Genomic DNA, 21,525 nt, shown 5'->3' with positions numbered 1-21,525 from the left:
ATGAAGATGGGGGTAACATGAGCGTTATAAGGTGCTGAAGTGATGATACGGACAGCGTTATTTTGGATGTGCTGCAAGGGAGCTATATGGCAGTGATATGTAAGACCCCAAGAACTGATACAGTAATTTATATGGCTATAAATGAAGGCGTAATACAATGTCAGGAGAGTGTACTTTTGAAAGTACTGTCTGGCCTTTAAAAGCACCCTGATGCCATAGGCAGCTTTCTTTTTTATGAAGCTGACATGCAAATCAAACTTTAGAAAGGAGTCTCATTGAACGCCTAAAAATGAGCACTCATTAGATGGTCATATTGGGTGAGAAGCTATGTACAGTGGTGGACGGTTATGTCGAGGTTTACTGTGTGAACTAAAATCCACAAACTTTATTTTCTGAGGGTTAATTAGGAATTTATTTTTTTTGCACCAACTACTGACATTATTTAGTTCATCATTTAAACGCTCAGTTAGCGTAAAGATGTCGTTATGTGAGGCGTCAATAGTGGTGTCGTCCGCGTACAAATGACATTCTGTAGAAGTTAGGCAGCTTGGGAAATCATTAACGAAGATTAGAAATAAGAGGAGAGCGAGTATGGACCCCTGTGGAACGCCAGTGTTAATTATTTTTGTGTCAGACAGCACTCCTGAAATGCAAACCTGTTGCTGTCTGTCGTATAAATAGCTTCGTAGTAGCTCCAAAGATGGACCCTTTATGCCATATGCGCTGAGTTTAGTAAAGAGAGTGTTGTGATTATCGCAATCGAATGCTTTCGAGTAATCGATAAATACAGATCCTATGAATCTGCCCCCATCAATTCCCGCTTTGATCTTGTCAGTGAGGGTGATTAAAGCTAGGTTAGTAGAATATCCAGCACGTAAACCAAACTGTCTTGGTGTTAATAATTGGAACTTGTCCAAGTAGTTAGATAGGCGCTGTGCTAATAGTTTTTCTGTTAGTTTACTGAAACACGGCAAGATGGATATGGGCCTGTAGTTTGGTAGTAAGGTGACGTCTCCTTCGTTGTGCACAGGAATTATTTTTGACCTTTTCAAGTCCCTAGGAAAAACGGCAGTTTTAAAGATTAAATTGACAACGTGACTGCAAGCTTCACATATGCTGCCAACAATTTCTTTGATATGATACGAGCATATGGAATCTAAACCAGGACTGCAATTGCATGCCAGGAAAATCAGATTGCTCGAGTTTATTTGAACAGTGCTGCATTTAGAACCTCAAAATCTGTGGTTCGACGTCGAATTTCAGCAGTAATCGTCCGTTATTACATAAGTATAATGCTAAAGTAAAATCCCACTACACATCGCTGATAAATTCATTGATTATTTCTCCCACATGGGCCCTAGACAAACGCGAGACGTTTCGATAAATGATATACGACAGGCTAGCGTATATTATGGCATTCCAAAACGCCTACGCTACCTAAAATTTAGTCAAAAAGTTTAGCTACAATTTGAGCGGCCTTGCAGCTGAATTTAGCCAAAATTTAGAGGTTTTTTACCTCATTTTAGCGACACGCTTATGAATATAGGGCCTAATAATGACAGTGGTTGCAAGAGATGAAACTTCATATTCTCACAGTTTGTTCCTTAATTATTTAAACAAGGTAGAGATAGCTTTGGTGGGGTACTGTCAATGCCATACGCCTTCCTTTTTATGTATAATATGTCATGAATAATGATGCGCAATGCTTTGTTAAAAATCAACAAATATAAAGCAGACATAGGGCGCTATAACCTAAAACTATTACAAACTTTTCTATTCCAATTCTGCTATCAGCCCTCCACGATTGGTCAAAAACTTTTTTCGACCACGCCCACTCCACCTGCATGTCTGTCACGTGACGTGACGAAAACCGCGACACCTCCCCATTTGATATGCTATGTACACACTGATTACGCATGATTTGAGAGAAAAAATTAAAAAACAGTTCTTTCTGATTCGACCCCTTTTCGCCATTAGCCCTCGGCTATTGATAAAACGTTTTCGGGCTGCACCCACTTCACCTGACTGTCACGCGACGTCACAAAACCGTACAAAGTCACCCCGTCAAAGTTACGTGTACGCGATAAAGATGCATTATTATGCCGAACAAAACTGAGTTTTCTTCGGAATAGCCGCAGGCTGCGACATTCCGAAAGCAATAAAAGATGGCTGCCGCCGATCGCTGAGACGCTGGCAACTCGCACCTGCCGGAGAGAATGGGTGTATTTACGTATAATAAACCTTCCTGCGTGGCCGTGTAACCAGCAGGGTCTAAACGAAGCAGGGGTCTTTTGTGGGCCCGTCAGCAGTCGGTGACAACGCTGCGGTGACTTGCACACACACACACACACACGCACACGCCCACGCACACGCGCACGCACACACACATGCACACACACACACACACACGCACACGCACACGCACAGCTACACACGCACACACGCACACACACACACACACACACACACACACACACACACACACACACACACACACACACACACACACACGTATATATTGTAGTGAAGCCGAAACAGTCACCGATCATCACCAGCGCTAGGTGTGGGTTCGCCGCTAGTGCTGGGACTTGCGTCCGTTCTACCGCAGCGTTAACCGCTCTCAGTTTCCATCCGGTTAACCTCGTTACATCTGGAGGGAGTGAATAGCACTTTGCAAAAGTCCAACTTGAAACTTCGATCCCGTACCGTGCTTCGATCCTTAACCGTGCCCGACGACACATTCGCGCAGGCGCCTCCTCCCCAATCACTCGTGTGCCCTGGTGTGCTCTGATGTGCTCCTCCAATATGACCCTGCTGCTTTCAGCCGCACAGATGAAAGCTACGTGGAGGACTAGCTCTTATCGTACGGGAAGGTAAGCGTGCACAATAAGCAGGACGATGCCTCAAGAGTAAACAACGTAATTTTCAATTATCGCGGGTGCGGCCTGAAACCTCAGGTACAAGAGCCATGGGAGAGATTTCCAGGCGCGGTCATCGTTTAGGGCCTCTTTCGTACAAGTGTTTCATAGAGTTTCATAGAAGCTGCGCGCTGAGCAGCGTTTGCGGGAACAAGCGGTGATCCCATGCTAACGACGACCTCTTAATCAATCCCGAATAAAGTTTTATCTCTCTCTCTTCTGAGGGACCCTACTTACTCTCATTTGTAGCTTTCTTCTACTTTCAGTTGTACATTCCAGTTTTCACTTGTATATTTTCGATACTTCACACACGCTAATTATTTACCTGATTATGTTCCAGGCTTATAGTTCCCTCCCATATGCTGCACTTCGGTAGTCGGAGACTAAAACCTATCTATAGTGGCCATTCTTTAACGACATAGCACCGAGGGAAGAATTTACATTATTTTCGTCATTAGCCTTCCCTTCACCCCTCACCCACTGCCGAAAATCCAGAATGAACGCGTCTGTTTTGTAGAGTAGTATTCTCACACGGACAAAGAACTGTTGTTCAACAACTCCTCAACCCCTGCGAACAATCACTGAGAAGCACACGTGTGACCCCCCCCCCCCCCACCTCGCGAAAAAAAAAAAGAGATTTGAAACAACATGACAGAAGTTTAATTGGATGCCATGCAGTTGGCAGTCACACGAGGTACTGCAGAAAGGAACTCACCTGGTGCCGGAAGGAACAGCGGCGAAAATAAGAAGTAACGAGAGAATCCAAATGGCTGTCTTGAACCCTTGATCTCCCATATTATTTTATAAAGAAGTATGCAAATTTTCAAATTTTTTTCATTCCAGGAAATTCTCGCACATTATAACCCAATTAAAAAAGAATGCATTCAACGTGTGCGTTGCCTTTTCTATTGAACCGAAATATTAGTGAAAGACATCTGCTCTCAAGAGGAGAGGTTCCCACACGTGAGGGCATAGAGCGCATTCATGTGTACAGGTGGTAGAGAAAGAAATAGAATACATGGAAGAATATGTTCTGGTATCGGAACTCAAATACATTACAAACAACACGAAAAATGTTCAGTCGTACAGCATTCAGTTAGCAGTCAGAAAAAGGAACTGCGGAAAAAGAACGCCTCAACTAGTGCCGGAAAGAATACCGGCGAAAATAAGAATTATCGAGAGAGACCGAACCGCTCTTTTTAATGGTAGGTGCAGTTGGTTTCAATGGAATGAAAATTTACTGTATGTGCAAGGTATGACGTCTGCCATGATTGTGTGCTTGCATTATCGCGAAAACAAGCTTGGATAAAGTGCCATGTCCTTAGCGTTATCTTCTACATTACGCATATTATACACCGTCCAAGGAAGGTACACATGCGCATTACGTGTGCCGGTAGGCTGTCAGTGTTCCTAAATTCACCAAGTGCTTTTCTTCATGATTCTGATGTCGTTATAATTAGATTTAACTGAAATACGTGGCATTTCTTTCGTTTCTTATTTAGTCTTTGGACAAACGTATAAATTTCTGACTCAAAAGAGGTACGCTTTGGAGAATAAAATTGTTATTGAGACCGAGAACGACCTACCTTTTGGCTCAACTTAATCAATGCCTCCTAGAATAAAGGTCGGGATAAAGGTTTCTGCTCCCTCCTCTAAAGAGCAGAAGTCCAAACTTTTTGGTTCAAACGCAAATGCCATAAAGTTGCTTATCGACCTCGAGAAACCAAAGGTTTGATTGAGAATTCAATGCGATCTTGAGATGACAGCACGGTGATTAATCTTTCCAGTGCCTTACATTTACCCATCTACGCGTCGCGAAAGAAAGCACTAGCAATTTTGGCGTTTGCTATAATTCCTCGCCATTTCATGCGATTCCCGATTACTGCAGTTATATTTCTTCGTGTAAATGAGACAATTTTTTTTCGAATACGGCTAGCTATTTTTGTGTGATATATTTATCTTGTGTTGCACTTTCATGCGTTTTTGCTCTATCGATTGCAAAATATCTCACGGATCTAGAACGAAATGCTTCGATCAATTAATATACGATATTTGGAATACTTGTGTTTTTTATGACCTTACTAATACTTCTCTGAAAACCTTCTGCGCTAGCTTCTGCAGAAGAATAAAGACCAAGAAAGCTGCCATGGGAAATAGACGCGTTGACATTCACTAACCACGTCTCCGTTTTGATCATTTATAACCCCATCCAGGACTGTCGGCTACAGACAGAGATCACAATAATGCACTTGCGAGATTTTGCTGGCGTGGTTTCCCGTTTTCTGTGTTTCCTTTAAAGCGCTACGTTTAGGAAGTCAGATAACTTTTTCATTTATAATCACTGCTTCGCTAGTTATTGATATAGAAGTTGTTTAGAGTTGGCCAAGATAGAGGCGGTGCGCTACGCTATCAGTGCCACACGAACGACGCATGCGATGCTGCGACTTAACTGTCTGTTTTTAAATTTTCCCTATGAATACAAACTGCACGCGCAATGGATTAAGTCCAGTTATATCCTTTAGGTATTCTTTCTACTGAATGTTGTCTACGCTTTGTTCTAGGAGCTTCTACCTAGAGTTATTTGAAGCGCGAAACTTTCGCTTCAAACGTAAATTCCCCTTAATTGGAACCTCATGATCTGGCACAATTTTAAATCTAGGCATCAGTTTCGCGGTGTTCTCGTTGCTTGGTGCACACAATTTCATTACGAGAGATCTCATGCACTACCGAACCAGTACTATAAGCATAGTAATTCAATGTCACTTAAAATGTTGAGTGTAAATTAAAGAGTGCTGTAAAACGGCTTGAGTTCAATTATATTCCATTCAATCAGATACAGTTCGCACGACGAAGCATCAAGGAGGAGCAGGTTTGCTGGCAACAGGCGGATGTAGCCTTGTAAATACTTGGGCTAGTCGCTTCGTGCGAGCGCGATGCCTCTTAACAAGGAAACCGAAAGTGCGTTCCAGGCGCTTCACAGAACGTACACAAAAGACGAAGGGAGCGAACACGAAGCTTTTCTCAACATAGCTCGATATGTTTAGATACAGAGGCACAAAAAATTACAAGAGGAGCAGGTACAGCTCCTTCCTTAATGTTTACGATCCTCGCAGCAGCACAATGCCATTCGCTGAAAAGTAAATATTTTGAAGGAATTAATTGTCTGGTTGGGATAACTATTAAGGCATTTAGGAGCGTCCCCAACGAATTAGTACGTTTTAATTATTAAGCCCTGATGTTTCGGAGCCAACTCGGCTGCTTTCTCGGGGATTAACGACAGATGACGACAAGGGGCAGCGTTTTAAAGCGAAGCGTTCTTTGCCTCTTCTCCCGACTTTCCGAGTGCTGCTGCTGCTTTTATGGTCTTTCTCATACGCGCATAATTCCGGCTGCAGAGTTGTACTTTAGTCTTTAGATTTGTCCTGTTGCAGTGTTCTACTGTGGTCTTTAGATTTGTCCTGTTGCTCTCCTTTCCTTTTTCCTTTTTCCTCCCCTCCTTCCTATCTTCCATTTCTGTGTTGCTGTCGCCTCCCTTCAGAAGAGTAGGCAGGCGTTGTGCCCCTTCCGGTGGCAGTTGCCAGCCTGCTCCTCGCTTTCCCTTTCCTGTTACCTGTGTATATGTGTATATGTGTGCAAAACAAATAATAATAATAATACGCGCCGCTAGGTTTCTCGCAGCACCCCGAGATGGCGTTTGCCTCGGCGAGTCCCGATCGGCGCCGCCACGGCAGCATTCACAGTTTGTGCGTATCGCACGTTCTGTGCTTGCTTTCCTATGCGACGAAAGTGCGGGCGCTGGGCTGTGATCGCGTAAACATTACAATCGTCTATATCCTGAACAGAGCGCTTGGAGCTGGCGTCTCAACAGCATGCTAACGCTGTTGGGAAGTATGTGGAAGGAGCACGTGAACACACGCCAGAAAAACGGCTCCAAAGCATGCACTCAGCGCGGCGAACACCCAGGCCCGAAAGAACGCGGAACAGGAACGTCTTCGCTACGCAGCGAAACGTGGTGCAGACCGCGAACGTATGCCGGCTCGAAGACGTGAGGCAAGCCAACGACGCGTGGCGGCCATGAAAGTCAACGAGTGTCGGGAGCACTGCTACCTCCAGAAGCGAGAAGCGCAACAACACGTGGTGGCCATGGAAGACGAGGAGCGTGGTGAGCACCACGACCAGAAGCGACGAGCAGAGCAATAATTATCGTCAGTGAAAGCAAACAACATGGAAAACTTCGCTAACATTGATTACCATAGTGCGTGGAATGCTCATATTTTTTGACACTTCCGATATTAATAAAAACTTTTAGTTCCTAATGTTATTAAGTTCTTCATAATAACAAGAACTTAAAAAAGAACTGCGCTCCACCACCATTCATCGTTAACCCCTAAGAAAGGAGCTGTGTTGGCTCTGAAAAATCAGATTTTATAGATCTACAATTTGATTGGCGACGTTCTTAAATTCTTAATGCCATTTGCATTTGTGTATGGCGCAAGCCCGAAGACCACGAAATCCTCAGCTAGCCTGCATAACATACTTCAGAAACTGGTAGCTAATAAACTCCGTCTCGAGACACGCTGCAACGGAACTCCTCTGCATGCCTAGAGCTTCGGTCGAGCTTCCCAATCCATGTGACAAACGTACACATACGATAAGCAAGTGCCACGAGCATCCGGTGAATCGAATCCGAACTCTGATCGCCCTACAGTTTATCTTTGTGTCAGTTGGGAACCTTGGTTTACGATACTCTATAGAGCAAGGGGACTCCTATAGTACAGAGCCCTTTTCCTTCGTCCTCTCGTTTTCTGATTAGGGCGCGAATAGCTTGCGTTGCGAAACGGTACGTGTAATCACACTTGTAGTTTCCCGCCTTATACCTTCGCAAAGAGATTACCGCTGGCTTGCTGCATCTTGTCCAGGATAAAGCGGCTGGAGAGCAATATGCCAACGATAGGAGTTGCGTGAATCGGTGTCCAGTATTTCGAAGGACAGAGGACTGATTACAAAAGAAAACAATGCCACAGCGGAGCGATCTTAACGTTAACCTTATGCCACCCTCGGCGCGCCGATATTCCACTTGTGTTTCCTGTTTCCGCCTTGAAACCTCCTCTGCACTCGCACTTCGTCGCGCTGAAAGACGTTGCGAGTGGACGGAGGCGATAATAAATGTCTGCAGTACCCCCCTCTCACCTTGAAGCGACACACAACCATGCATTAGGTGAAAAACGTTAGGCAGTGCTGGCAGTTTTTCGCTGTCTTTGCTAAGTAGCTGCTGGAAATTACCCATAGTTCCCGAACACTTAACAATTTATGTCGAGGTCACCTTTATATTTTTTGGCAAGATGTGTAAATTGCTGCACAACAGTGCAAGTACCATTGTGCACGGAGAGAAGACAAAATTAAGTCCGATAAGTTTTGTGTGACTTATTTCTGTTCTGTTCTTCTGGACTCATTTAGCAATAAACCTCTTCGGCTGCATGTAGTCTAGCACGGTGTGACATATGTTTCTCAAGAGCAGCTTGGGGCATTTGCTTCTGCCTTCAGAATTACATTGCGTCCACTTGAGAAAATTATAGGCTCCCATGTACATCTGCCAGTTATCATGAGCAACATGCGATCTAATAGCTTTGTTAGCGTCGAGAACACGGTAATAAATTTCTCCTTCCATGTGGTCATGAAATATTCCAAGTCGCTCAAACTCCTAAGGGGAGTGAATCGTTTGACTATAGATACTGCTACAGCGATTCTCTTTAGGGGAGTTCCACAACGGTTATCCCATGGCGGCGGCAACGGCCGGCGAAGATCGGCGAAGGCTGGCGGTGGCGTGGGGTGGCGTGGGGCGGCGTGTTTGGCATCAAATGCCAATAAAGAACCCCCAGTAACCCAGCCTATATGTCGGAGTCTGGAGGCGGCCATAAGACCAGGGAATTAGTGGGCCACCTCGATTATCCCTTCCTGACAGCCCCGTGCTACCCGAAGCGGTGCTTTCAGCCAATGAGCGTCGCGTATGCCCAGTCTTGGACTGTGTAGGACTGTCAAGGGCGGATAATCTGAATGGGCCGGTGAGAACGCACAGCCGGACGCCGGCGTCGGTGATGGGTTATCACTAAGAACAGCTCAATAGCACCGCCTCTCTCCGTCGGCGTTGCTATCAAGGCACATTATGACTCCACCTGGCGAAAACTTGCTGCGGCAGCACGGCCAAGGCTACCGAGCCGAAGCCCACTTGTATTATACTGCGCGGCAACATGTAATTCCCTAACGAAAACATCTGTAGACTGTTCAGGATAAATGAAAATTTACCAGTGGCTCTTTGTCGTTTTATGCAATTTATTTATTAATTAGCATATAAAACTTGTGCGCAGTAGAAGAAATTCCGACTCACGTTCTTTCAGGTCTTTTGGTTTTCCGGTGCCCGTAGCTCTTTTCCATCCCTTTAAAACTAAGATGGCGGCCCCCGGTTGCAGATCATCGACGTCACCTGTGGAGGAAAGTCCGCCGCGTCTCACGAGTCCACCAGATTTGCAGCCGCATTAAGAGTTCTCAAACCAATAGCTGTCCGTACAGGTAAAAAAAAAAAAACTGTTGCAAAGGGTTTTCTGCAAGTAAGAAAAAGTTATCCGCAACTGTCTGTGAGTCACATGTCGGAAGGTCAGCAGGCTGACTGGTGTTAGCGAACGCGTTGTCTACCGGATTAAGCTCGACGTAAACAGTGGCACTCTGAAGTCACCGAAGCGCAAGCCCCCGCGTCTGCCAGGCGCAAATTCCCGTGAGGAAACCAGGAGGACAAAATTGGAACTTCACGATAGCTTCTTCCTCGCAGCTCTACGAAGAAAACTGCGTAAGTACTTCCTGCGAAATGAAATTCAGACAGCTGCAAAACTCGCTCGAGATGTGGCCAGTGGCAGTGACATGAACAAGCTAACGTGCGAACGATGCAAAAGCTGCTTGATCATATTGGCTGTTCCTTTCACGAACGAAAGAGAAATTGTGCGCTATTCAGATAAACGACGTCATCATGTGGCGACGGCAGTATCTGCGTACCGTACGAGAACTTCGCACTCAAAAACGGTACGTACGACAGTCGGTCCATTATTACAATTTTTTAGCGTGTAGATGAATGAATAAATACTCTGATTCACCCAGAAACCTATACCATGACCCGCCATGGTCACTTGGTGGCTGTGGTGTTAGGCTGCTAAGCAAGAGGTCATGGGATTGAATCCCGGCCGCGGCTGCCGCATTCCGATGGGGTCGAAATGCGATAACAGATTTAGTGGCAAATTCCAATGCGATAAAATTTAGTGGTAGGTTAAAGAACCCCAGGCGATTCAAATTTCTGGAGTCCCCCACTACGGCGTGGCTCATAATCAAGTCGTGGTTTTGGTACGTAAAACCCCATAATTAATTTTTTTAACCTATACCATGAAAATATTGCTCTCGAGACGCAAAAGACGCGAAGCGCGTTTGGCTGCACTTACGTGAAACCCTAGAGGACGTGCCGTCCCGTCCAGCCCCATACGCTTCAGTGAGGACACGGTAACATACAACCTTTCGGTGCTGGCGATCGAAATAAACGCAAGCGTTCTTACTTGCCAGTTCTGCGCATGAATTATTTCAGCGGAACCGACATTAAAGCAGAACTTACAAACGCAGCTGTTCTTTTTTTAAATTTTTGCAGCTTCACGTCGTGCATCATCGCATTTCGACGGTAACAATGCAGCTCACGGCACTCACATGACCAGATTTTTTATGATGCGTTAAACAATAAGCCTTGGTTGTTGGGCAGCACGAACAAGCGGCCCCTGTGCGTAGTTTGATCATATTAGCTGAACAGTGCCGATTGTCTCACTGCTTCTTCTATCTTACGAAAATGCGGTGTTTGTAGCTGATGACATGCTTCGATTAATTTTTATTGTTTGTTTGTTCTTGCAGACCGATATACTACCTTGACAAAGCTTAGGTCAATGTCGGCCACATGAAGAAGAAAGTATGGGAGGACGTGAACGTCAGCACACGGGGAAGATGCTTTCCGGCAAGGTTTGACAACAGGGCTTCGCGCAACAAGCGGAAAAGGTGGCAGGCTGATCCTGCTGCACGCCGGTAAGGAGGATGACTTCCTATATGCGGCGTGCCTCGTTTTTCGATAAGCGAACGGAACTGCTGACTACCACATAGAAATGGATGGGCCGTGCTTCGAGAAATGGTTCACTGAACCGCTTTTGTTAAACACCAAACCGCGCATTGTCATAGTAATTGACAATGCCCCTTGCGATAGCGTTAGCCCCGAGAAAGTTCTAACGTCGTCAACACGAAAGAGTGACATTCAGCCTTGGCTCACGGAGAAGAACATCGCACTTTCCCAGGACAAATTAAAGGTAGAGTTATTGGAGCTAGTGAAGCAACACAAATAGACGTTTTCCGCCTATCACGTGGATGTTATCGCTAATGCTGCCGGCAACGACGTCGTGAGGCTTCCTCCGTATCAGTGGGAGTACAGTCCTATCGAACTGATATAGAGCCAGGTGAAAGGTTAAGCCGCTGCTTACAATACCTCCTTCACCATTGCCGACGTCGAAAAATTGCTGAAAGCTTTAATCTTGTGATGGCATAAAAGTGGCTTCGGGCGTGTGCCCATGTTCAGAAAATCGAAGAGGAGTTCTGGAAACGTGACAGCCTCATTGACGCAAGCCTCGACCAGCTTCTAGTGTCCCTCGGATCGGATTTTAGCAGCGAGAGTGATGTCAGTGACAGTGACGTAAGCACAGTGGGAAAGCTCCTGTGAATGTCAACACAATCGCAGAAGCCACCGCAACAATGTGTTGTGTACTTGTGCATATGCAACGCGCTTTTACTAATCCCGCTGCTTTATAATAGTTTAACTCTGAAGTTTTACGTGTTACACACATAATTTGATGAGGCACGGTGTCGCTTATAATTCAACATTTATACCAGTCCATGTTATTAAATATGCGCCTAAATTAAGTACAGGGTGTTTTAGCCAACACTTTAAAGAATTCTTGAAGGTTGGCTGTGGCAGATAGCGTGATTCTAGTTCACGACGTGACCTACTCAAAGCGGCGGACACTACTTGCACAAAAAGCTGAATCGCGTAATCGACTAATTAATAAAAATGCACTAGTTAGCTTTTTAATTGATTATATATCTTATGGACCATATTGCAATTTAGAAATTCTAGCCGTGGAGTTCGCAAAGCAGATCCACTTGGAACGAATTCTGAGGATGACACCAGTTTCGAGATAGTAATTCCGGAACTTTCTGAAAAAATGCCTCGGCGTTCCAGTTATTTTTGTCCCTGAATACATAAAGCGCCGTTTTGTTAAGAAAGTAACTATATATTCACCAAAATTCATGGCACCAAAATTTATGGAATGTCGAAACCACGACCTCTGGTTGGAGATATGGGCGAACCAGCCATATCACAGAGCTGAATTCCAATTGCCAGCGCGAATGTCTAGAGTCGACCCCATGACCTGTGGTGTTAATCAAGGCGATGTTGACTAGAAAATCGAACCCATGACCCAACATGGAGATATGGGCAAACCGGCCGCTCCTAGTTGGATTCCAATTGACATCGTGAAGGTCGAGAGTCGAAACCACTAACTATGGTGGGAGTCGAATTCACGACCTTTGGTGTTAATTAAGGCAAAGTTAATTAAGGCACTCGAACGCACGGCTTAACATGGAGATATGGGCGAACCATCCATATATCGAAATCAAATTCCAATAGACATCTTGAAGGTCGAGATTCTAACCCACTACCTTTGGTGTTAATTAAGAAACCATTAATTAAGGTAGAGTTAATTAAGACACTCGTACCCACGACCTTTGGTGGGAGAAAAGTAACAGGAAGTAACGCATTCGAGTGAAAATATGAAGTAATGTAATCAATGTCTCGTGAGCGCGATGGCTGTCGCCCTCATCCTCTTTAGCGTACGCTAAGTGACTGTCAACTTTATTATCTCTCTGCACAAGCGGCGGGCGCAATGAATGTAAATACATGTGTATTCGACGTCGATGCGCTTATATGAGAGAGCGTGATTATCACTCTGCGATCACTGCCATGGCGCCATGATGGTGACGCGGCTACCGTGCTGGCGTTGCTATTGTTTCAAGTTGCTATAAAGAGTCCGCCTTCATTGGTAATCACACTATACTTACTTGCAATGTGATGAGCGTGTGTCTGCGGTGTCTCATGAACGCCACGCAGTGTATGCGTGCGCTAAACCTCAGTTGATAGCATAACACTAGAATTTTTGTAGAGGTGCGTGCAAAAAATGAAATCAGAATTATTAGTACCTTTTGAAGTGACCTCAGCATATTTGCGTTACTTTTTGACGTTTATTATGGACGCGGACGATGCATCTAGATGATGTTGTGTGGCCATACCTATATATCATGGAAACAGGGACAAACAGGCATGAAGCGCCTACGTAAACGCTGACGTCAGCGCATTCTGTCTGTCATTCTTCCTTGCATCCGTGTCTCAGTGTTTCGGTACATTTCATTACAACATGACTGACCAACAAGACCACGTCGCGAAGCACCCTTCTCCCCGTGACTTTCAAGTTCTGTCAAAGTGGGTGGATAGTTGCGCTGGAATTCTTGCCTTTCTTTTGCGGAGAGCAGTGGTTCAAGTTTTGACTGCAGTGAAAAAAAAAAAAAACGTGAGGAAGGGCCCGAAAAGCGAGCAGATTACACAATACAGCTACACAACGCAGTTACAAGTACCGCAAAACATGGTGGGACACATGCGTCGCGAGATGAACACACTCGATGCGGTTCAGTCCCGGTATCTTGAGTAATACGGTAACCTTGTTACTGTAGCGCCTATAATGTGTTCCGTATAAAACTTGAATTTTGGAGCTATATAGCAAATCTCTCTAACGTACCGTCAGTGGCCCCACCGGGCTTGGTGCCGAACGCTGACGATTAGATCAGCTCCAAGTATAGAATGATATCTTGATGCGAAAAATGGGGCGCAGTGACAGTCTTCAAACATGGCATGTGCGAAATTAATGACAGTTGTAAACGGGTAGCGATTATACCCCACATTGTGTAGACTAGCGACGTAGTTCCTTTGTTTTCTCGTAAGCTAACTGCGATGAGACGTTTACTAAGCGCCATAACGAATATGCTACGTATAATGCGGTCTGTTAGCCTGCATTCAACCACTAAGTACCTTAATACACCCCACAAGCGATGACACATGACCAAGAGCATACGCTAATGGAACGACATATTAGCATATATTGTAACGTTAGCAAACATGCACTCTCAAGGGTAAGGTACGCGTACTTCTGAGCACGCGATAGTATAGATAATATGTCACGTCTTCCTGTTTGCGTTCGCTGTGCCGCATGACTGTCAAGCAGTACAGGATTGGGTGTTGTCAATGGCAATCTGAAAAGCTTTCGTGGGCCTGGGCGTCCCAGCACGAGCGTAATGAGCATACTTTTTTTTCATTCTCTGTCTTCCTGTGAGCTCACGCTTGAAACTCGCGAGGAGAAAGCATGTCATCGTATTCTTGGTCAGGAACATTACGAGGAAGCATCTTGGTCGTTGTGAAGCGGCAGTAACACTGCTCAGAAAGCATATCCGCTACATGGCATTTGTACTTATATATTGAGCAAAACATTAGCATAAGCGAAAGCACGGATCGTTATACCGTATTCATCATTTGCTATGACTATTCTTCGCGCAGATCTTGTTTTTCATTTTATTTATTATTACCATCATGGCTTAACAGGATTGCAGATATGAGCAGGCACGGGCCAAATGGAAAAACAAGACAAATAAATAAGGCCACAAACAACAAGAGAAGACTATACAAAGTGCAGGAATAGTTGAGTATTGGAGCATGAATAGTACAATGCAAGAAGTTCGTAACTAAAACAACGCGGTCGGTCATGTGCTTCGGTGTGCTCCGGCAAAAGACCCTGAAGTTTTCAGCGGCGTGGATGACAAATATGTGGAGGACTGCGTCTCGTCGAACGAGAGGTTAAGCGTGCACAACAAATGGGTCGATGCCGCAAAACTGAACAAAGCGATTTTCTATTTTGCCTTGTGTGGACAGCTTCTGGTACAAGAACCATGGGAGGGATTTTCAGACATGGTCAGCATTTAAGACCTCCTACGTAGAAGTGTGTGGCCGCCCTGCTGTTCGCAAGCTACGCGACGAGCAACGTTTACGGGAGCTAGCGTCGAATCTGTGCCTAGCGCTGGTTATGATTATTGGCCAGTGTTCGTCATCTTTATTAGAATTGCTTCCCCGTGACTTTCAATTCAGTTCTGTCAAAGTGGGTGGAAGGTTGCTCAGGCATTGTTGCTTCCCCTCCCCCCCCCCCCCCCCATTTTTTCGGAGAGCAGTGAATAAAGTTCTGACTGCAATGAGAAAATGCCAGGAAAGGCCTGAAAGGCGAGAAAGCAGCAAGAATGAAGTTCCTAATCACTATTTGACATGGACACCTATAAAGTTGTCCTGGTAATCATGCTTCTTGTATTCTCCGGTAATTTATTGTTCGTACGACTTTCGAAAAAACTCATAGGATGCTGCTGAACTCAGTGCGCACGCGCAAGTCAATGAAGATTGGCACTCAAAACAAACTGGCCACAGCACCTTCTAGTCTTACGACCGGTATAAGTTGACGCACAGATTACGAGACACGGGGTATCGACTACTTCGCAATTTTTATAACGCGTCACGAAATGCATCCGGCAAGATCTGCCAGACACTGAACTTACTAATTGGAAACTATTTAGACAATATCATTCTGCGGAACTGAGCCAAGTACAGAATTTGGGGACCTGTACGCTATCTATATTCAAATGTTACGTATTCCCCGATATGCGATACATTGCAGTTCAATAAGGGCATCAGAGTGACGACCCACACTATATATATGAACGCCTCCAAGCAGAAAACCACAGAGCAGAGCGTGGGTCTCATCGTTACCATAAGTCTGGTGATTATAAAGAAAGCTGTACACCGAAAATCAAGCCGGTACACGCAAAAACGTAGTCGGAAGCTATGACGTGGGTTCTATGCGTCAATTACATTATTCACATCCTTATTGAAAATCTGGAGGTTAGTGAGCACCTTCGAAGAGTCAGTATTCCAGCGTATCCCTTTCAAAAGCCTTCTCACAGCCTCAGCGCGAAATTTTAAACGTGTTCCGTTTAGCCTGTCCCAGTTCCAGATCGATCCATCTCGTCGCTGCAGCAGCAAAGATGTTTACAGTTTATCTCACGCCTAGTTGGACGGTCTGTTCTACATAAAATAACTGCAATAGGCTCTTACGAAGACACATAAAAGAACAGCAGTTGGTACTGGCATCTCATACTATATCTTGACAAACATTCGCGCAGTAGGCAACTCCACATTCCTGCATGTCTTTAGCAAGATGTGGGAGGAAGCACAATTTCCTGCATGTTGGAGGACTGATTATGCGGCACCATTGATAAAACCTGTAAAACGCCCATGTCCCATGACACCCTCAACCCTGTTAGTCTAACCAGCTGTCACTCTAAGGTGAAGGAGAAAAATGATTTACATTACACATCAATAGGGGATAGAATCCAGTAAATGTGTACCAGATCAGAAGGCTGTTTTTAGAAAATGTACATGTACAATGGACTTCATCTTTGACTTGGTAACGTTTGTTCACCACGAGATAAGATGTGGGAACATTTCTCTTGCGGTGTTTACTGATATTATGAAGGCCTTTGACTCGTGCAGCCGCCTTCATGTCCTGCATAGCCTCTAAACGCCTTATGTATATGCTGTGGTTCTGCGATAGGTCTTTAAGTTCTTGGAAGATAGAAAAAACATAAATGGAAATGATGAAAAAAGTGAAATATCAAAAGTATTTGGCAAGGAATTATATTAAATCTACGTCTCTTAAATGTAGCAATAGCGGACCAGCGAGCAGTAATTCCGGCAGACATAAACACATTGCCACGAGATAGTGAGTTGACTGCTGCTGTCGGTTGAAGACGACGGCGGCAAATTATAGCCAGAGGTATGCGGGAGTCTTGCATCCGTCGCCGCTGCTTGTGGCTGCTGTAAACAAGAAAAAAGCCTCCTAGGCTGTAACCTTGTATACAGTAATAATTTCTAAATGCACGTTATTCCCATATCATCTGTTTTTTTTTTGTGCTTTGGTGGAGGGGCTCGGGAAACCTGCCAAGTGTGCCGACTCCGTCAACCAAGCACGGGACTTCGAAGCGGTCACCGTCTTGGTTGCTCCGCGATGACCAGCGAAGTGACGAGGGCGCAGCAGCCACCGGCTCCTGTGATTCTGTTACACCCACGAGACCATGGAACCTTTTTTGGCAGGGATGGCTTGGATGTCGAAGAGTATATTGACATGTACGAGTGCGTGACGATCCAACACGATATTCTGCCTGAAATGAACGGCACGCGTGTGGTACCCAACGCATGAAGAAGATCTTACAAGTTGGGACGCTTGCAAAACGAATCTGCGGGAGTTTTTCGGCAGACAATTTGACCGCCAGCAGGCCGCTAAAAAGGAGCTGGTATTCCGTGTACAGACGACCACCGAATTACACATTTCGTACATACTGGACGTACTCGGCCTTTATCGATAAGCTGACACAAAAATGACCGACGGTGACAAGATTTCGTACATTTCGAAGAGAATAACTGGCGACAGGTTTATTCTACTTGTATTCAAGGACTGTACGACAACCCACGCCATAGTTAATGTATGCCAACGCTCTGAACAAGAAAAGAGCCACCGCATCATCCATGAGTCCCTTCGGCTGCCTAACACCGCCACCACATCATCATGCAAGGACACACCGATGTCTGCGCAGTCGACGGCGCCGGAAGCGATGTAACTCGCATATTGTGCCGCGAACACGAAGCGATAGCTCCTACGGCCGTTATTCTAGATGTTCAGTCAGCCCACCTAACCGCTATGTCGCTCATACAAGCAATCGTACGCCAGAAGTTCGCGAAGGTGAGTTTATCATCCGCCGTCTGTTCTATCCGTGCACCCGAACGTACTCCAGCAAATGCCACCCAGAAGCAGGTTTACCCTTCGCGCTACAGAAACCCGGCTGACTGGCGGCAGACGGCAGACAACCGACTCATGTTTCAAATGTTCTCGCGTTGGACGAATTGCCCGTCCCTGCAGTAGTAGCTGGTCATCGCCTTCAAACTTCAGCACTGTATCTCGGCGTCGTCCTGGAGGCAACAGTCGACGTTTTTCCCCTCGCTCCGATCCACATGTTTCCGATGCCACCGTTCCACAATTCAGATTTAGGTGCTCACCATTCCCACAAGGCCGTCAGTCTCTATCATCTCGACCATGCCGGTCCTCGTCCCTTGCACAGCCTTGCCCCTATATGCTCCGGAAAACTAAACCGTGCAGCTACCAGACGTGGTGCTGCATCAGTGACCCGGTATAATATCCTCTGTTGACTGCACCTACGCGACGAACCCTCCTGGTCATTAAAATGTACGCTTTTACCGTTACAGCCCTCATAGGCACAGGAGCTCAGATTTCAATAATGAGCTCCGCTCTCCGTACTCAGCTCCGCTAAGTTATTACCCCTTCTATTCATCAAACAGCACAGTCGTTGATGGCAGCATGCCTGCCTTTTCTTGCAATGTGCACTGCCCGAGTGTGCACCAGACAACTGTTTTCTTTCCCGTTAAAAGAAAAAACCAGTCAAAAAACACAAAGGACAAGAGGAGGTCCTCCTCTTGTCCTTTGTGTATTTGACTGGTTTTTTCCTTAAAGTATGTACCAACTGCCCCGAATTTCAACCCTTCTTTCCCGTGCTTGCGCAGTGTCCCCAGGACGTGATCCTCGGCCTAGAATTTCTCTCAACGCACTCAGACTTTATCAACTGCCCCACATGTGTTCAACTGGAACTCGCTTTTGGTACCCACGTAATATCCGATACTCCAAGCCGTTTATTTTCTGCATAGTTCCTCCGTCTGCCACCGCAAGTCGCAACGTAAGTCCCATTAAGTCTCCCTCCTCCTGTGTGTGATGGTGAATTCGCTGTCTCCCCGATTCTCGATGTCGTCCGGACGTACTCTATCGTCGTGCCGCACGCTGAGGTCACTGCACGCTGAGACGAAACCTACCTTCCTCTTTTGAAGTTTGGACTTTCTACCCATCTTGCAGGAATGTGATATTTCTGTGTTTGCCGGCGAATATTCTCGGAGTGTTTCCGGCTCTCTCACAGCCATCGCGTCGCCACGTGCCACTTTTGAAAACATGACATCTGCGGGTCTCCCACTAACGCAAGCAACAGATCTTCGTCGGGCCTTGCCATTATATGCCGATATCTTCGATTTGCAAAATCACCTTTTTGGTAAGACAACAGTTTTTAAGCACACTATCCACACCGGCGATGTCAAACTGATTCACCGGCGCCCTTATCGCGTTTCTCCCGCGAAATGCGCCATAATCCAAAAGGAAGTTGACAGACCGCTGGCAAAGGACATCACCGAATCGTCCTCTAGTCCATGGGCCGCTCCTTCTGTGCTCCTCAAAAAGGTTGGACTTCGTGACAAAACAAAAAAAGCTAGGAATTGTATTCTTTCGGCCGACGATCATCGGGTGCAGCTGCTTCAAGAACAACGTCTTCGTTGCATGATTTTAGACTACTAGCTTCAAGGGCCTCACCATATCACCACACCTGACGATCAAATTAATTGTATCATAAATGTTCTCTGAAGAATTGCGAATACAGGGTGGGGCAGAACGACAGCACCGCTGCTCCACGTTCACTCACAACTTGTTTGCCAAGAAATAGGTTACTCCCCAGTTGTTTTGTAGAAATTGTCCGCGGCATATCTTAACCATTTACAGCTCTTAGAGGTTTGCAGCTTATGTGTGTGCCAAGATTTCCGCAAGCGACATCCCCTCATACCACAGTAGCACAAGCATCTAACCACGTTTTACTGTAATTCGCAGCCTGGAAACTTGCAGGTGATTTTTTAGACTTGCTACTCAGCATTCTGTCCATCCACTTTCTTCAATGATAGAGAACCATCCGGGTGCAGAAATTTACACCTTGATTTAACAGCATAAATCATGACTTCCACGATCTGCTTTCTTGAATTCAGACCTATGCTACACTCCATGGCATCTACAGGGGCCCAAAACAGAACCTTGAATCAAAGGTCTTAATATGAAACGCGACGTTTCTATTTCAGCAGCAAAACAATCAGCATTACACCTACTATTTTAGAAGTATCAGGACTCTATTCAAGCCTACAGGGACGTTTCTATTAACAAAGAGAGAGAGAGAGAGAGAGAAATGCAAAGGAAAGACAGGGAGGTTAACCAGAGATTATCTCCGGTTGGCTACCCTGTTCTGGGGGAAGGGAAAGGGGATGCAATAGGTGAGAAAGAAAGAAGGATAAAAAAAGGAAAAAGAAAAAAAGAAAACCTAAGCACACACACGCACGTACACACGAACTATTTCTGTGGGCACTGTCACGCAACCCGCAAAGGCATTCCTAGTCTTACGCAGTGTCACCGTACAGTCCTGCGCCACACAGTGTACTGTCACAATTTGTCAGAAAGTCCCGTGTCTTTCAAGTATCGCAGCAGCGCCTTCATAGCGGATCGCGCTGATGTTCGCGTAGGCCAGGTTCCAAGGATCTTGTCTTCTGTCATTGGGCGCTTGTCCAGTTTGTCTAAGGTGGCTGAGAGGACAGTTCTTTGTAGGTTAAAACGAGAGCACTGACAAAGAAGATGCTCGATCGTTTCGTTGGACCCGCAGAAGTCACACAGTGGGCTGTTGGCCATTCCGATAAGGAAAGAGTAGGCATTTGAAAATGCTACTCCAAGCCATAGACGGATAAGAAGGGTGCAGTCACGTCGTGGAAGCTCGGACGGAATATGGAGCCGTAAATTAGGGTCCAGAGTATGGAGGCGTGCACTTGTGAAATCGGATGAATTCCACTGGGCTAATGTCAGGTCACGCGCAAGTGTGGCAAGTTTTTTCGCTGCGTCGGCTCTCGAAAGAGGAATGGCAACGCAGTTGACGCCGTCATGGGCAGATCGGGCAGCTGCGTCTGCTCGATCATTGCCATGTATGCCACAGTGACTAGGCAACCACTGATATATTATATCGTGTCCTTCGTCAACTAGGCGATGGTGGACTTCTCTGATCTCTGCGGCGAGCTGCTCATGTGATCCATGGCGCAGTGCTGAGAGTACACTCTGTAGGGCTGCCTTGGAATCACAGAAGATTGACCATGCCTGGGATGGTTCCTCCTCAATAAAATGAAGAGCCGCACGCAGGGCTACGAGTTCAGCAGCTGTCGTTGATGATACATGTGACGTCTTTAGCTGTATCTTGACGGATCTTCTTGGTATCAGCACAGCGGCAGCTGCGCTTGCAGATGTAACTGAACCGTCGATGTAAACGTGTACGCGGCCACTGTGCACCTCATGTAAATGTTCTAACGTGGCCTGCTTAAGGGCAAACGAGGACATGTTGGCTTTCTTCATGATTCCTGGGATGGTGAGGCGTATGTCAGGTCTGTGCAGGCACCATAAAGGTAAGGATGGTCTTGTTGCAGGCATGTAGT

The 21,525-nt window shown here is 45.8% G+C and overlaps 1 long non-coding RNA gene across 2 annotated transcripts in view; it reads right to left on the bottom strand.

Annotated features, from left to right (window-relative positions):
* LOC135900345 (uncharacterized) overlaps nt 1–21,525 on the bottom strand; it is a 195,253-nt gene that overhangs the window by 61,687 nt on the left and 112,041 nt on the right. Inside the window, exons 1-2 of one of the 2 annotated variants that reach the window (XR_010563852.1) lie at nt 10,400–10,474; nt 9,304–9,399 (exon numbers count right to left, since the gene is read on the bottom strand). This is a non-coding gene — a long non-coding RNA (uncharacterized lncRNA). Of the gene's footprint in view, nt 1–9,303; nt 9,400–10,399; nt 10,475–21,525 lie in introns of those variants that run through there. The other variant, XR_011511377.1, reaches the window with a different exon arrangement.

This window comes from Dermacentor albipictus, chromosome 1 (genome assembly GCF_038994185.2).
Source record: "Dermacentor albipictus isolate Rhodes 1998 colony chromosome 1, USDA_Dalb.pri_finalv2, whole genome shotgun sequence".
Classification (NCBI taxonomy): Eukaryota; Metazoa; Arthropoda; class Arachnida; order Ixodida; family Ixodidae; genus Dermacentor; species Dermacentor albipictus.
This window is presented reverse-complemented; position numbering and strand designations above follow the sequence as displayed.